This window comes from Malaclemys terrapin, chromosome 5 (assembly GCF_027887155.1).
Source record: "Malaclemys terrapin pileata isolate rMalTer1 chromosome 5, rMalTer1.hap1, whole genome shotgun sequence".
Lineage (NCBI taxonomy): Eukaryota > Metazoa > Chordata > Testudines > Emydidae > Malaclemys > Malaclemys terrapin.
The window spans coordinates 123,618,830-123,636,522 of NC_071509.1; the positions used below are offsets into that span (position 1 = coordinate 123,618,830).

The window sequence follows — 17,693 nt, forward strand, 5'->3', positions numbered from 1 at the left end:
GGGCCCAGAGCTGGCCCCGTACCAGTAAGAACTCCATTTTACTTTCACTGCTGTTACTAGTCAGGTGGCCCCAACACACCCCCATTCTCAAATTTACCCCAAATGGTCTGCACTTAAATGTCCAGCCTTCTCATGGAACATTTAGGGAAGTAATATGGTCAGTTGCTCCTTTAAAAAGACAAAAGCACAGTAACTTTGCTTTAACTGAAGTTAACAATCACTTCAATTCAAATACAGCACTGGGATGGTTTCAATTAAAAATAAAAAAGATTTATTAACAAAGAGAGAGAGGATTTTAAGTGAGTTCAAATATAAGGGATAATATCAGAAATTGTTAAAAACAAAGACAAGTGAAAAGTGCTTTCTAGGGTCTCAGACATAACGAAATTACAGTTTTGGTTCCAGGTTAGATAATCATTCCAGGAAGTTGGCTGATTACCTATTTGGTCAGGATCTCCCCAAAAGTCCAAAGTGAGGGAATTTTGCTCCTCTCTTTTATAGTCCAGCCAGTGAACCTTAGAAAAGTTCCTTAATTCATGCTGGGTAAAGTCGCCATTAGGTGTGGAAGATAAGCCCACTGATGGTTCCTCCCCGACTCACTGATGGTTGAATTTGTCCCACACCTAGTTTGAGGTATCAGCCTCTTTCCTTTGTCCATTTATCAACTTCCGCTGACATGCCGAACTTTTACTCAGCTTTAAAGCCTAGCATAATATTAGTGAGTGTCCATAATTTCACACACACCATTATTACATATATTTTACAATGATATGATTGACCAGTGCGGTGTTAGTTTTCAAAAGATACTTCACAAAGCATATTTTGTACATAAATCATTGCAGTATTGTGTAGGGTGTGAATACAGGGGTCACACATGGTGATAGGTATCTATATTTAACTGCAGCGATTGTGCTAGTGATTGTACTCTCGGCAGGTTTGGGTTTGTGGTAAGTACAGGGAATGGATGCTGAGGCGGAAAAGGATTTCAGACATCTAGCTGCATCTCTTGCTAAATCTGTAGAACTTGAGTGAATCTTTCAGGTGAAAAGAAGATTGCAGTTGATGACCTTCACTCACAGGGATTAATACTAGGAAGAGTTATGAAGAGATTCTGAGATAAACCTAATAAAACACTGACAATGAAATGGTAGTTAAAATGTCTCCAGCTGTCTCTCTCTCTCTCTTAGCCCTCCTTTCTCCTACTACTTAGGGTTGCCAACTTTCTAATCGCACAGAACCGAACACCCTAGCCCCACCCCTTCCCGGAGGCCCCGCACCCCCCCACTCACTACATTCCCCCTCCCTTGGTGGCTCGCTCTCTCCCACTCTCGCTCACTTTCACAGGGCTGGGGCAGGAGCTTGGGGTGCAGGAGTGGGGAGGGTTCTGGCTGGGGGTTCGGGCTGTGGGGTGGGGCTGAGGGTGTGGGAGGGGTGAGGGCTCTGGCTGGGGGTGAGGGCTCGGGGTGGGGATGGGGGTAAGGGGTTTGGGATACAGGAGGGGGCTCCAGGATGGGGGATGGGAATGAGGGATTCGGAGTGTGGGAGCGGGATGCAGATTGACGCAGGGAGTTGGGGTGTGGGAGGGGGTGAGGGTTCTGGGCTGGGAGTTCTGGCTCTGGAGTGGGACTGGGGATGAGGGGTTTGGGGTGCAGGAGGGGCTCTAGGCTGGGGCAGAGTGCTGGGGGTTGTGGGCTTTGGGCTGGGGATGAGGGGTTTGAGGTGCAGGAGGGGGCTCCAGGTTTGGGGGGGCTCAGGTCTGAGGCAGGGGATTGGGGTGCAGGGTGTGTGAGAGGGCTCTGGGCTGGGGGTGGGCTCTGGATGGGGCCAAGGATGAGGGCTTTGGGCTGTAGGAGGGAGCTCCAGGTTTGGGGGGGCTGAGGCTTGTGATTCGGGAGTGGGCTTATATTACACCGCTCCCGGTCAGCAGCGGGGTGGGGGTGGGGGCTAAGACAGGCTGCCTGCCTGTCCGGACACCATGTTGTGTGTGCACCGAAAGAAAGCAGCCAGCAGGTCTGGCACTAGTAGGCGGTGAGAGGGGGAGGGGGGCAGGAAGCTCTGTGCACTGCTCTCACCCGCAGGCACCACTCCCCAGCTCCCGGTGGCCAGTTCCCTAGGAGCTGGACCTGCTAGCCGCTTCCAGGACACCGCGCGGTGCCCCAGAACAGGTATGGACTAGCCAGCCTTAGCATCGCTGACCAGACCTTTAATGGTCCAGTTGGCAGTGCTGACTGGAGCCACCAGGGTCCCTTTTCAGTCGGGTGTTCCAGTCGAAAACGGGACACCTGGTCACCCTACTACAACTGCCCCTACTGCAGTGGCACTAATAGCAATTCCGAAAAAGAGATGTCTCAAAAAAGTTTAAGATAATCAAGGCCTTACTGTCAGTTTTTAGGGCCCATCTACAGTACAAGCCTTACTGCACTAGCACATAGTTGTCTGGCAGAGTTAGAGAAATCCATAATATATTCATACTATATTATGGACCAACTAGATCTAAAACTGTGTTAGGAAATTACATGGCCTACTTCATAAACATGATACTCCAGCGTGTTTTGAAAACTGCATTGACCAGTCCACCCTATAAGCAAAGAATGGTGTTCAAATATGGATTCTCCTAATCTTGTGCTGGCATGACTAGTCTTGTAGTCCAACTCTTAGCTGGTGTAAATGACCATACCTCCAATAAAGTCTTTGAAATCCAGCTATGCTGAATTACACTCGCTTAGATTATGGGCCTGTATTGTAGACACATCCTAAGAGTTGAAACTAAGAGTTCAGAAAGGCTTCCTTCAGTCTTTTAATTTATTAAAAAAAAAAAAAAAAAAATTGAAAGTTTGGCATTGTGTGGCCAGCATTTGTCATGCTGAATGAGCATTTTTCCATGTAGCAGCTTCCTCCAATAAATGTGTTCCTCCTAAATGTCAGTGTGCCTTGTATATTTACCCCGACTGGCCCAACCCAGTTTTCTTAAAAATCTCTTCACTTAAAGTTGTGGTCTTCCCTTTATTCAGTGAAAAATATTAGCTCTTTTCCTGCCACTCCTTGGGTATGGTCTATACATGACACCCAAATTATGATATAGTCCTATCAGTCTTTTTCTTTTACTTTCCTCCTTTGTGTATGTCATTTCTCCATCTTTTTGCCTGCAGAAGAGTTGATATACCCAGCACTTTAAAACATTCATCATGCCAGCCTTCCCATCTAATTTTATGAGAGTAATAGTCTGTGTAAATTGTACTGTGTAGTTGGGATGCTAAGCACTTCTGTATCCATACCCTATACACTACTGTAATAATCTTTGTACTAAATATGCCTTGTGAGGTATCATTAGAAAACTAATAACTCACTGATCATTAAAGGTCTTGCATGATGTATTACGTGGTGGGTATTAAGAGTTATTGATATGCGCTAGAATTATGACTAAAGTGTGTTTAAACCAGGCCTGTTTGGGGGGAGGTGGGTAAACAGGTATGCCCCAGACAAAGGAATGTGTTTCCCCTTCTGGGAGTTACTTCCAAATTACTTTGAAAGACAATGAGACTCTATTTGCATATTTTATAAAGAAGCCCATCAAGTGAATAAGGGATGGAAGCAAACCTCACATGAACAAGTGGGGGAAGAGACAGCATGACATCTATGCCCCAGCAGGAGTGAGAATCTTGGTCTGGGTTTTACTTTTCAAAGAACACATTACAAAAGTTTAGTGTTCTATAAAGTCAGGAGGGCTGAATCTCAAGTGATAAAAAATTGAACCAACTGCTTGTATATAATGTTACTGTATTATAAAAGTGTATACAAAATGGTCATTTCTGAAAGCTAGAGGCACACTGGTGATTAATATCATTGTGAAATGTGTCTTCAGCATTATATGGAAATATGTATACTTAGTGAAGTTACGTTTTAAAGTCTGTAGCCAAACAGGGACAAATAGCTTACCTCCCAGGCATGAGAGATGGCAGCTATTTCCCCATCTTCTATCTAATTTAAACATGGTGGAATCAAATCAGTGGAAGCTCCATTTACACACAGGGGGATGGAAAGCCAACAGGAAAGGGAAAGCAGCATGAGGTAATCCTGCCTCTTGAAACAGTCATTTAACTTTGAAAGATATAAGCAAGGACAGAAGCCATCTTTGGCATCCATCACTAGACAGACACAAGGGAATAGAGGCCTGGCAAGCTGAGAAAGACAGGTCGTTCAACTAAAGGTTGGGGAGGCGGTTATGTCTCTGCAAACGGAATATAGGTGAGAAACCACCTTGAACCAAGCCTGTATCTTGCCGGAGTAAGTTTTAGACGTTGATGCAGGAGTTTTTTGTTTTTGTTTTTTTTTTTTCATTTTCATTTGCTTGTAACCCTTTCTAACTTTATTCCCTTTACTTGATATCGCTTAATCTATATCCTATTGTTAATTTTTTTGTTACTATAAACAAACTCTGTGCTGAGTTTAAATGGAAGCGTGTACCCCAGGTAAATTGACAAGCTGTGATGTGTTACTGTTGTCACAAGTTGGACCCCCCCACATCTGGGATGCCACCTGATGTACTGGGGTTTCACTGGGCCCACCTGCTCTACTAGCCTGGGTTCCCTCTCCCTGTTTTGCTGAATCAGTCTCTCTGGCAGCACATACATACATGTAGGGACGAACCAGATGTAGAATCACACGGTCTGCATGCAGCTCTCAATGGGAAGATTTAGCTAGGAAATCTCCCAGCACTGAAGTGCACACCGTCTTTGGGGAGTAAACCCAAAATAATATTGTCTTGCGCTATATAGAAAAGTCTGCACAGAGCAAGTTCATAAAAATTTGTCCTCTTCCTCAATGTGGAGAGATATGCACAGCTTCTTGCCCTCCTCCTTCTCCCTCCTATAAATTGCACAAATTGGGTTATGTTATAAACAAGAAATAAGTTTATTAACTATAAAAGGTAATTTTAATTGATTATAAGGGATAGCAAACAGAACAAAGTAGATTACTAAGCAAATAAAATAAAAGATGCATACTGAGCTTAAGATCTTAAAGTAACTGATTACAAGTAGTCATTTCTCACCCAAAATGGTGATTTGGGGCAGGTTGCAGAAATTCTTGAAGGTTAGCTACCCTGCTTGCAGCTTAAATCTTCAGGTATCTTATTCACAGACCAGATCCCTTTTCCAGCTTGGGTTCAGCACTCTCCCCCTCCCGTTTGTCCTTGTTCCTTAGGTGTTTCTAGCAGTCATCCTGGGTGGGGATTCAAGGAAGAGTGAACCTAGATCAACTTACTCCACAGCCTTAAATAGAATTTACATAAGGCAGGAACCTTTTGTTTCTCAGTCAGACCTCCCCCTCCTTTTAGTGGAACATCACTAGAAGTTCAAGATCATGTTTAGCATCAGGTGACATGAGCACCTGACCTTGTAGTGTCAAAGCAACATCCCAGGATGCTTCTGAGGAAGGAGAGAGATTAGTAACTTCCAAGTTGTATTGTTTCTTCCTAATGGCCCATCAAGGCTGATGGCCTGTTGTCTGGTGGGTGTTTCCCAAGTACACATACACAGTTGTTACATAGTCAATATTCTTAACTTTTTAGAAACAGAAGTGATACATGTATACAAATTGAATGAGATTATCCAGTAAATCATAACCTTTCCAATGATATCTCACATGACCCATCTTGCATAAAACATATCTTAGTTATGACATATTCATATAACAATATGTCTATGAAGAATATGGAGTTCCTCTTTAGAGGAACACATTAACTTTATTATTTCTCATGAGAGGGCTGGACGTTACAGAGCACATGCTTTTGGGAAAATGCAGGACTAGGAGTGTGTTGGGTCACCTTGCAGGTGTTAACCATGGCTGGTAGAAACCAGATTGGGGCTGCAAGGCGATACAGGCTACTGGGGTCAGAGCTGCTGAACCAGGGCTGACTAGCACACAGACACTTCAGGGGGTGACATGCATGCTGGGAGCAACAGCAGCAAAGCACTGCAAGGCACCCAGGATTGCAGGGCAAGTAGTGACATAACCCCTCTTGCACCCAAGAATGCAACAATAGTCTAATCTATTTTTCATAACACCAGCACAGTTAACAATCCATTTTTCTTAACACCAACACAGTTAACAATCCATTTATTTTATACCTATTAAAAATAAAACTGTGTTTTATTAGCCTAAATGGAAGGTTATTACATATAATGGTCTTCGTTTATGAAAGTAAAAAGTACTTTACAAACGGCAGCTCCTGATTCTGCATTAAGATGTGCTAGGGTGAATTCCTGAGACTGTGCAAAGTCCCATTGCAGTTGGTGGGGCCCTGCACAGGGGCAGGGGCCCACACTTGTGAATTCCAAAGCTCAAATGATCTTATATTTCTCTATGTTCCATGATACACGCAGATTAAACATGCAGATTAAAAAAAAATGCCATTTCACTGGTACCACAGAGGATCAGGAGATTTAATGAGACACCCCAGTGTAAGTATGATTACAAACTGCAGTGTCCTCCTGCATGAGGTTTTGTATCTTGTAGCTAGTTGTTACCTGAACAATGCATATTTAAAAGGGAATTTAATAGAACTTTGTGAAATAGTTGCATCACATCTCAGACCCATGCAAATTTAATGTAATGTTTGATATTGGGTAGCATTTACAAACTTTACCCCATCTTCCTGAGAGCTCATTTATTATGGAATGAGATTGTTCACACTTCTGGGATGCCAATAAACCTCCCTCCCCACAACAAACCCAGAGACCCTTTCAGAAGATTCCCAAGGTAAGATGAGGGACAGGCGCTCCTTAGAGGGGTAGCAAGGAACCAGAAAGTTCAAGGGGAAATTGAAGCTCCACATGCAGAAGCTGACTTGCTTCCAGATCCTGCATATCATATTCTGGTTTCATGTCTTGAACCCATGCATGATTTGTGTGACCCTAAAATTTAATTAGCATCTGGCACACTGCTGTAAGAATGTCAAGTATTCATTTAAACTTCCCCATGTAAACATAACATCATTCAGTCACAACATGCACTCTAATATATAAAAAGGAAATATGTTTATATTTGTGATGCATAATTTTTAGAGGTTCAAAACTGATCAGTTTATATAGGCACCCGGGATTTTAGATGCTTCTTTAAAGCATATTATATTTGTATTTCTCAGGTGCTCCCCCATTGTCAGTCAATCAAAAAAGACAATGGAATTGTTTTCCAAATTGTAAGAAACTGTTGGTTCTGCTAAATTTCTTGGAAAATTAGTGACAACAAGTCTTTTCATTATATTTGCAGAACTTGCTTCTTCTGTTTTGTCTGGAAATAACGCGAGAACAGCCTTTTGTGAAGCATTCTGCCACTTTTTTTCTCTGGCCAAATCTTAGAAGTTCATGAAAATGACAAATAATGAAGAAAAAAGCAAATCTAATGTACCAGAACATTTAAAAAAAATTGTTTGGTTCTAGAAATGGTGAAGGTTCTTAGCTGGGGAGGTTTTCTCTTTTTTCATCTTTTGGATGTGGTTTGTCTATCTTTACTTGTACACATTTCAAACTTTTGTGCAAATCTGCTTCCTTCATGGCATTTGACCCATCCATTCATCCTTCTTCACACAAATAGGAACTTCAGTCCTTCAAATGTCATTTGCAGACTAGAAGGGGCTTTCATTCTCTATCATGAGGACAAAACCATCCAAAGGAGATTCTGGGTCATCTCTTGCATGTTAAAAAGAAACAGCAACACTAATACTAAATATCTTATGTTATTGAAGCCTTACGAGGGACTGACCTTAGGCTTTCCTCTGCAGTACAAAGACTTAGAAAGAGAGGCAGCTTCCTTCATTAGGCAAGGAGAAAGAGCATCTCCTCAGTGTTGAAGCCTTCCTTTTTCCTGCTTTACTTTGATTTTGCAATTGAAGAATGAGAGACTGAGAGACTATTTGACATTATATAATGCATAGAATGTTGAGGGGAAGATGTATAATTACATATATATAAAATATATATAATCAAAAAGTAGGGGCAGCTTGGGTCTAAATACAGAAAATATCAAGCGTTTTGGTAGCATTGGTAAACCGAACCAACCGAAATCAAGAGCAGTGAGGGAGAGAGAATGAGGAGAAAACCTGCTTTTGCATGCCATCACTGTACTCGTTAGCTGGCAACATCATAATGTGGCATTCTGACATTGCCTTCATAATGGACCAAGATGACAATCCTTCATGTCATGGCAATGTGTAGATTGGCATGCAACATACATCAGTGATTCAAACGATTTTAATAATTTTACTTAAACTGTCCAACTCATGGATAGCGAAAAGGGGTGGTACCCAAAGGCTGATATGTTGCTGTGGGTTCTGAGTACTGTATGGACTTAGGGTCTGATAGTCTTCTCACTATTACAGAGTAGTAGAGCAGGACTAAGCCTTTTGAAATCAGAAGACTTCACACCTGCACAAAACTGGTGTGAGATCAAAATCGGGATATTTGCTAAACTTTTACCTGTTCTTCTGTACATTGCCTGCAGGGAACAACACAGATCATCCAATGAAAAATGCACTCAAATTATACAAATGCATGCTTTACAATGGATTTAAAAATTATTTGCTCTTGGCAGCTAGCCTACTGTAATTAAATTTCTGAAAGCTGACCTTTCTTTTCCCTTTTTTTCGAAAGCCAATGCATCATGCTAATGAGATGCAGCAGTGAAATATTTGCAGTAATTGCATCAATTTTCCTGATCACATTTGACCAATGGCAGAGAGAGGGCTGTTTGCCACCATGCTGTTGACAGAGCTCACTTTGCAAAGAAAGCTTTGCTTTACGCAAGCCCAAAGAAACCCTATGAAGCAACAGACTCCTTACTGTATACCGATAGCACAGAGAACTAGTAATTTGCAGTTGGCTCACAAGCAAACAAATTCATATCCTGGCCAATCACTGGCTGCCTATCAGAGATGCAATGTGCCCCAAAAGGTAGGGCACTGATCTGAGAATCAGACCTAAATTCTTTTCTGAGTTTTGCCACAAAATCAATGTGACTTTGTACAAGTTGTTTTAACCTCTGTGTGCTTCAGTTTTCCTATCTGTAAAATGGGGATAATTATATTTGCCTACTTTTGTGAAATACTTTGAGATGTATGGATGAAAAATGCTATTTAAATGGTCAGTATAGCTGTCATCTTCTTGTATGTGCCCCCTACTGTAATCTCCTAAGGTAGACGTGCTATATTATACAATAGGCCTGATTCTCCTCTCACTCACGCCGTTGTATAACTCCACTGACTTAGTAGAATTACTCTTTAATTACAAGTGTAAAAATAGTGTAAATGGCAGGAGAATTGGATCCAACAGTGTGTGCATTAAATACAGAGAGCTTCTGTAGCAGTGTGTTGTTAAAAGACCTGTTGAAAGGAAAATAAAAAACATGTCCTGTCAATCAGTTACCACAAGAAGTGTTGTCTCCCGGATATTAAAGACTATAGCCATGATGTGTACCTGCTTACGCCCAAAGCTACACAGAATGTAACAGTACATGGATACTATAGTCTTTCATATCCAGGGTGCCACAAATGCTGCAAAGCATATACTGGTAAATATCTCAGATAGCTAGAAAGAGAGACCATGCTTTCTCATAGTGGAAAATGGGTCATGTTTACTGAGGAGAAAATCTGCTTCATCTCACATAATAGTAATGCAGCTGGCACCTGTGTCCTGTGCTAGCTGTGCAGTTTGAACTTTAGCTGTATGTACTGATCCCAGGCTTAATGCATGGAGCCTGAAAACCTCCCATTCTGTCTGCCCGGCATCCTTCTCTGTCAGGTCATATAGGTGGCAGCTCTGTAACTCCATAACAGTTCTGATCAGGAAGAAACTTCTAAAATCCTAGTTCCAGACAAAGGAAGGTGTCAGCAGAAATATACCCATCTCTGACATCCAAGCAGAATTTGTATCTTTCTATTTTCTGTCAGTTATGGGTAAAACTTTCATAGTGTGCATATTCCTTAATTATCAGCATAGGTTTTAAAAATCTTCTTGCACTTATACTTGCCACCATATATGTGGTTTAGGACCAGGGCCTAGTGCTGCTTTTCCCATTATGGCAAAGTGGTAGGTGTTATCCAAATGCTTTGCATTCTAAATACATATCTAACATTTTAAATTTATGCTGATTCCCTTTATTATGTCAATCCAAAAAGTCGCAGGAAAAGAAAACCAGCATTCCTGCTTTTCCTGACATCTGTTGAACCTATTAAGGATGAAGCAATCTCACTAAAAGTTTGCAACTGAAACCAAAGAAACACTTTCCCAATATTCCTAGAGAAAGAACATAGACTCTCAAACTTGGGCTCCGTTTTTAATCCTCTCTTCTTCTCCACACATATTAAGGCTGACAAATTCTGCTGCTACTTCATTTACAGCATGCATCATATTGATTTTTCCTCATTGCCCTTCAACTGACACACTTGTCAACACATTGGCTATCTCCCACCCTGGGTGTTGCAACTTCCCTATCTGGCCTCTTGCTGTCTCTTCTGTTCCCTTCCCTTCCTTCCATAGTGCAGCAGCCTACATAATCTTCCATGATGTATATAGGACTCATTTACTTCTCTATTGGAACTCCTGCCATCTCCTTGCCTACTGAATAAAATATCACGTTCTACTCCTTTTCCCCAAAGTTCTGTACAATTGTGCCACTATATATACCTTCACTCATGTTTCTTTTCATAAGCCTTCTTGGGTCCCTTTGCTCTGTCTGCACCCCTCTCATTTATTTCCTTCTTCCACTCTCATTTTTTACGTTCTTCCATTCCTGGACTCTCACTCCTATCTAGAATTTCCATCTTCACTTCTTTTTAAATCAATTGTCCCCACTTATGAGGTTCCCAATGAATACTCCCCTTGTCTGCCCTGAGCTGTAAGCACAAAGCGAGAGAACATGCAATGCCACAAAGCTACCAAATTATGGAAGTTGCTCTTTTATGTTTTCCCAACAGTTAGTTTCTACTCATGCCTTTATCTCCCTTAAACATTGCAACCTTTTCCTCTCTAGCTTCCTCCATTCATCTTGTGATTTCACTTCAGTCCAGCCGAACACTGTTGCTAAAAAAAAAAAAAAAATTCCTTTTTCATTGATCACTCCCTTATTGAATCCCTCCACTGATTTCCTTCTGCTTTCTACATCAGATTAGGCTTCTTGCCTTCAAAACTCTGTCCCCTCCTACAGCTGTGTGCTTACTTCCTACAACCCTCCACCCCCAACACACATACATACTGTGTGGTGTTTTTTTTTTTTTTTTTTTTTTTATTGCTGGAGTGCCTAAAAGCTCCACTCATGGACCAGGAATTCATTGTGTTAGGTGCTGTACAAACACAAAACAAAAAACTTCTCTGAATCTTGCCCTTTCATCTCTCACTGTCAAATTTATTCCTCTTCCATGTTCGCCATATGCCAGAAATCTTTCCCTCCATCCCACTGTACTAGGGCTTCCTCTTCTCACTTTTCAAATCCCCTCAAAATTCACCTACTTCTTGAAACCCATTTACACTAAAGCAATGTCAGCAAAAATGCTGTCATCCACTCATTAGTTAATGTTTAAAAACAAAATGGAAAAAGCTCCAAGATAGGACTTTATTCTGCACCTCCTAGGATGTTTTAATTTGTTCGTCTATTCAGATTGAGCTCTTTGGGGCATGAACGACAACAACTTTGGTTTGCTGGATGACTTTGGGCAAGTCACGTCCCTGCTTTGTGCCTCAGTTTATCCACATTTTAACAGATGGGGAATGATATTGAGCTCCTTTGCAAAGCACTCTGAATGTGACTGATGAAAGGTGCTATATAAGGGCTAATTGTTGTTTTTATTAATTGGTGCCTCCGCAATAAAACCCAGTTTCTATTCTTGACACATAATAATTAATAGTGACTCCTTTGAAGTTTCCTCAAGAGCCTAGTCTATTAGTGGATCTAGTGTTCTTGAGCCCTTACTGAATTTCCAGGTTTTTCACATCCTTTCATTCTTTGCAGCTGATGTTGCTTTCTCCCTGCATTCTTTTTATTTTCAAACAAAAGCTCTTTTTATTAGACGTAAAGTCTGTCTATACCGATGCATTTTAGTGTGAATGTAAGTCCTGGCCTTAGTATTGTTTGCAGCTCAAACTGCAATGCTCATTCTATTTGCCTTATAGAATTACCTCTATTGTGAAAAAGAAATTAAACTTTCACAATCTAGGTGGCATATAAAAACTTCTTTCCTTTTCATTTTCTTTCCCATATGGTGCCCACTATCCCCCGAGAACAAGATGCTCAGGATGCTTGCTGCCTGCACCTTGGGAGAGAAAGCAGTCCATGTTTTTGCTTTGGGGGGGAGATCTCATTCTGAACAGTATTGTTCAGTGAGCTCCATACCTGGAAGAATGCCAAACTCCTCCGGGGTAGCACATGCAGATCTCTCTATTGTAGGGGTTCCCACTAAGATACAGCTACCAGCTGCATGTTCTTTTGTCTGCCCTGATGCAGGTTGTAGTATTGTGCTACACAGCACATCTGTCTCTCTCCAACAAAGCCTACTGTCTCCATACTAATGGGCAGGACTAGACATGCTTCTGAAGCACTCTAAATCAGAGAGAGAGAGAGAGAGAGAAAAGGAACTTGTGGAAGCTGGAGTCGAATGAGGAATGGAATGTCCCTACTGGGTTGAAATGAGAGAGGGAGAGAATGATAATGGTACTTAGATCACACTTCTCATCCATAGATCTCAAAGCACTTCACAAAGATGTGTAAATAGCATTATCCCGGCTGCCGAAGGACCTGAGGCACAAAGAATTCACGTAACTTGTCTAAAGTCAGCCACAGAACAAATTAATAGCAGTGATGGAAATAAAAGATGGGACTCAAGACTCTGAGGTCCAGTGCCAGATCCTCTGGACCCATGCTGTCTCCTGACAGTGGAGAGGACAGAAGTGAGTGGGGAAGGAGAGAGAAGCAGAGGCCTGAACAGGGAAACTGTGTGCTGTGTGGCTGGGTGGAAGGGGTCCCTGGAAGTGGGAGAACAAGAAACAAGGTGATGAACAAAGGGGGAAAAATTTGAATGCTCAAAAGGGAAAATAGATGAGAAGGAAGAGGTGAAATAAGGGACAGAAAGGACATGAGAGAAAAGGAACAGAAAAAAGGGAGGGGGGTGATGATCTAGCTGGGATATGATGGGAGAAGAGGCATCGGGATGCCAATCTATCATGATGAGCTTTTTTTTCACATGCACATCTGCGCACACAAATGAGTTGGGAACCAGGACATTAGTATTTTGAGAGAGACTAGCACACAAGGGGCTTTGAGTTGATCTGTTATTTCATAACAGCGTAAATGGTTAGGCAGATTGTCATATAAAGTATAGCATTTTAATTTTTGTCAAGTAGTGTCAAGTATACTGTGTAAATTTTGTTTCTTCACTTAACAATAACATTGTCCTGGTATGTTTAATGAGAAGTGCATAAAATGAAAATTATTAATGCCCAAGGTTTAAATATAGGATTTTTCAAATGCTTGCACAGGGCCTTTAAAAAACTAATAACTAGAATAAAACCATATGATTTTACCAGGGTGTTATCTTTTGATAAATTGTCATTAATTTTGTATTAAGCTGCTTTATGACTCAGCCTTTTCATTTCTATATAATTGCTGCTATGCAGAGGGCAAGCTTGCTGTTAAATACTATATCAGACCCAATGCACTGCTTAATAACCCCTTGTACAGAGCTGAGAAAAGAAATTAAAAGTAAAAGATACAGCTACAGCTCAGGGCTGAAGTGAAGAAGGAAACTCATTAGCTTAAAGTGACACATGCTTCATTTAATAAGTAATCAAGTATAATTCAATGCCAGTTACAAATATAAATTATAATTTTTCATTTTATTTAATTGCTTCAGAATGCCACATATGTAAGCACACAACTGAATGGAAATTGCTTACACAACAGTGAAGGAAGGCCTGTAATGTTTTGTGGCATATGGCTCGCATGCCTGTAAGAAATAGGCTTGACCAAAGCCCTGGATGGAGGACCCTGAACTTTGGAGATGTTCACATCTGTATCCCTGTATTTATGGTGGTTTGAACCCAAACAGCAGTTCCAAACATGCTTGTACTTTGGGGGGGCGGGCATGGGGGGTTGAGATCCAGATCCAAATTTTGTGTCATAAGTCTATCTCCGTCTGTTATCTGTACAGCAAAAGGAGCGTCACTCGCTCAGTTTTGATAGCGGCAAAGCAGGGAGACAGGCAGTGGCAAACTCACAAATGTTTAGTGATGCTCGAACATCATAATGTGCAGATGGAGAATACTAGTTTAGAGAAAAACCTAAAAGTATGGATGCTTACCTGGGCCTCTCAGTTCTGTAGAACTGAACAGATAACCATATAGTATTTTGGCACCTCAGCTTCTGTTCCCAGAGAGAATCTGGAATGTCAGAGGATGTGCAAAGGTGAAAAGCAATGAAAGGACTTAACCAAACTTTTTGAACGTTGTGGTTCAGTTCCAGTTTTTCTGTGCAAGTTTGTCACTGGCTCTGGCCCAGTACTCGCTAATGTCAATGAAAGGTACTCCCATTGACATCAAGGAGTTTTGGGTCAGCACCCCCATTGATTATGGGGATGAGGGTTTCTTGAGCACTTGCCTATTGGTCATTTGTGTTTGCAGTAGTCATGAATGGGATATGAGAAATGGGTAAATATGCACCAAATCTTTGTAAAACGGAGAGATTACATAATCAAGTGTCCAAGGGCTCAGCAGAAGGGATACTGCTGGTCAGCATTAATCCTATGGTCTCCTAAACTCTGCAGCCGTAAGATCCCAGGAGTAGAAGGGGTGAAACCTCAGGCAATGCAGTTAGAGGAATAACCAACTTTCCTTTAGCTATAGGGCTTCAACTAACTGGAGCTTGGTAAATTGACATTCACCCAGCTATATGTTCCGACAGTGCTCTTAAGTGTGTTTTGTGCTGTTGAGACTCTGCCAGTTGAACCATTTATATTACTTGCATAATGTTAACATTGTTCACTGTGGAGGGCATGTGTTATCTGTGAAAAATTCTAATAGCCCAGATGAGAGACATATATTCTTTTTTCATGGCAAAGAGCGAATGGATTTTTGTTTTGCTTGGGCTGGTACATGGCATGTTAGCAAGGCTCGTGTAGTGTATGAAAAGCAGAAATGAAAAGGAAGAGGAGGAGACAGGCATCAGATGGGATTTAAAAAAAAATAGCCAACCTGGCACTTTGTCCAAATTATGGACTTTGTTAGTGGTTTGAGAAAGTTTAATTAACTTACGTAAAATCAGCTTCCATTTTCACACTCTTCACACACTGTGGTTCCATCTTCTCTAGTTCAAACAGGAATTATTCCAAGGAAGCCCTTTTGTCTATGTTATACAGGAGGTCAGACTAGATTGCAATGGCCTCTTCAGGCCTTACAATATATTTAATGAACCTTGAATGGAAAGAAGGGATGCTGAAATACTGTGGAAAAATAAATGCTTTCTCCTGAAAAACTTGTGAGATTGCCAGCCCAGTTTTCAAGGCTCAGATGGTTGCTTAGTTTTGAGTGAGTAAGTATAAAACACTGGTCATCCTTGGCAGAATCCTGAATATGGAAGAGAAACTCTATCCCCAGCTACACCCACAGACCGATCGGCTAAAATTCCAGGTGCTGTACTTAGTGGTAACTGTGCTGTATTTGTATCCTGCAGAGATGCACCTCCTTCTCCAGGGTGTGTGTGTGTGTGTGTGTGTGTGTGTTTTATAATTTTTTATTGAGATCTGAATCCAGACATTAAGCATGTATTCAAATTATATATTTTCCTCCACACAAAGAAATCTCTAACCTGAATAAGCATCATCTGTTAAAATTGGTAACTACAAATCCGGTTTAGCAATCAGGACCAAATAAAATCCCTTAAATGTTAATAACAAGTTACTTTAAAAATATCACCACTCTGAGTTGTATATAATGTATTACAGGTAAGAAGATGTTATCGAGGTTGATTTCCATAACCCATGCCAAAAAAGTGGAACAGGAATGGATTTGGGCACATGTATCTCTAATTCAAAGGAGAACATTATATAAAACCCAGTCATGCATACTTTTTTTTCCTGCATTCTTTCAACGAGAAGATCTTACCTTTATTTCCTTATGAACGTATCTTGAGGTATCTAGTTCAAAGGAGAACATTATATAAAACCCAGTCATGCATACTTTTTTCCTGCATTCTTTCAACCAGAAGATCTTACCTTTATTTCCTTATGGACGTATCTTGAGGTATATTAAAAATGTGCTGTCACTCATCTTGAAATAAATCTGTTATAAATCCAGGTTGAACCACTGTATTATGAAAGAAGAATAATTTGCAGGAGCAGAATTGGTATCTAAAAATGACTAAAAAAGATTTATCGAGAATTAAGTAACAAGATCTCATGATAATATGCCTCATAATTATATTTTTTTATCCTTTTTCCTTCCTCACAAGATTATGAACATAAAGCAAAAAGACCTGTAGTTTATCTGTTTAAACTTCCTTTACATTTTCATGCTAATTTACCTTTTCTGAACTGGTGATCTTTTCTATGTTGAAGCCAGGAATGTTTTAGACTTATTTAAAGACAGGAGACACTGCTATAGAAACAGAGACCCACTCTGTGGTGGGTACAACTGCTCAAGGGAAAGAGAGAGGGCAGAACACAGGCTAAGATCCCTGAACATTATCCATTTGCCCCTGGTGTGGGGAAGGCATGAAGATCTGCTTGTTTTCATCACCTTTCATTAGGGTGACCAGACAGTAAGTGTGAAAAATCCAAGACAGGGGGAGGGAGGGTAATAGGAGTCTATATAAGAAAAAGACCTCAAAATCAGGAGTGTCCCTGTAAAATCAGGACATCTGGTCACTACCTTTCATGGTCAACATCCTGAGGATGAGAAGGAAATGTGGGGAGCAGCTAGCTATTCCGTCGACAGGGGAGTGAGACAGAGGGAGGAAAGGGCATCCCGGGTAGAGAATGACAGTAATGAAGTTCTCCTCTGTCGTTCAGCCAGAGAGCTTTCCTCACTGTAGCCCTCTACAAGAGATTTCCAAAATAGGCAAGAAATTATGGGTAGATTTTCAAAAGGTGCCTAAACAACTTGGATGCCCGCACCTTTTCCTCAAACTAAATTTCACTAACAATGATTGTATAGCACAATTAATTCTCCTTATTTATATGTGCACTACTTGCTTTATAAACATGTTTTTAGATAGAGAACCTTGTTGCTAAGTTATGGCAGTCAGTAGCCATTGTTTCCAGTATATAAAGCACAAATTTTCAAGTTTTTTTTTTTATTCAGCTATTTTAAATCATGTTAGATTGAAAGTAGTTAGCCCAAGCTGACAGCCCAGATGTTAGCTATTTATTTTAAATGAAATTGGTTACGCTTTTTTAAAAAAAAATAACTTATTGAACATAAAAATTGGATTTTAGTGCATTAAGAAGCTGTGCCAAACTCCAACTTAAAAGAATCTCTAAAAGATTAGTTTTTATTGGAAACCAGCCCACTATGTGAACTTCAGGTGTTTTGGAAAAGCCAAGATAAATCTGAAAACTAAATACTAAACATGTATACATTTGAAAACATTTTCAAGTTATCTTCTAGCATAAAGGTCCTTGTAATGCAGCAGTGCATTTCTCAAGGTTTACATTC

The 17,693-nt window shown here is 40.8% G+C and overlaps 1 protein-coding gene across 1 annotated transcript in view; it reads left to right on the forward strand.

Annotated features, from left to right (window-relative positions):
• The window catches only part of GRID2 (glutamate ionotropic receptor delta type subunit 2), a 1,011,959-nt gene that overhangs the window by 531,264 nt on the left and 463,002 nt on the right, over positions 1-17,693 (forward strand). The window lies entirely within an intron of this gene.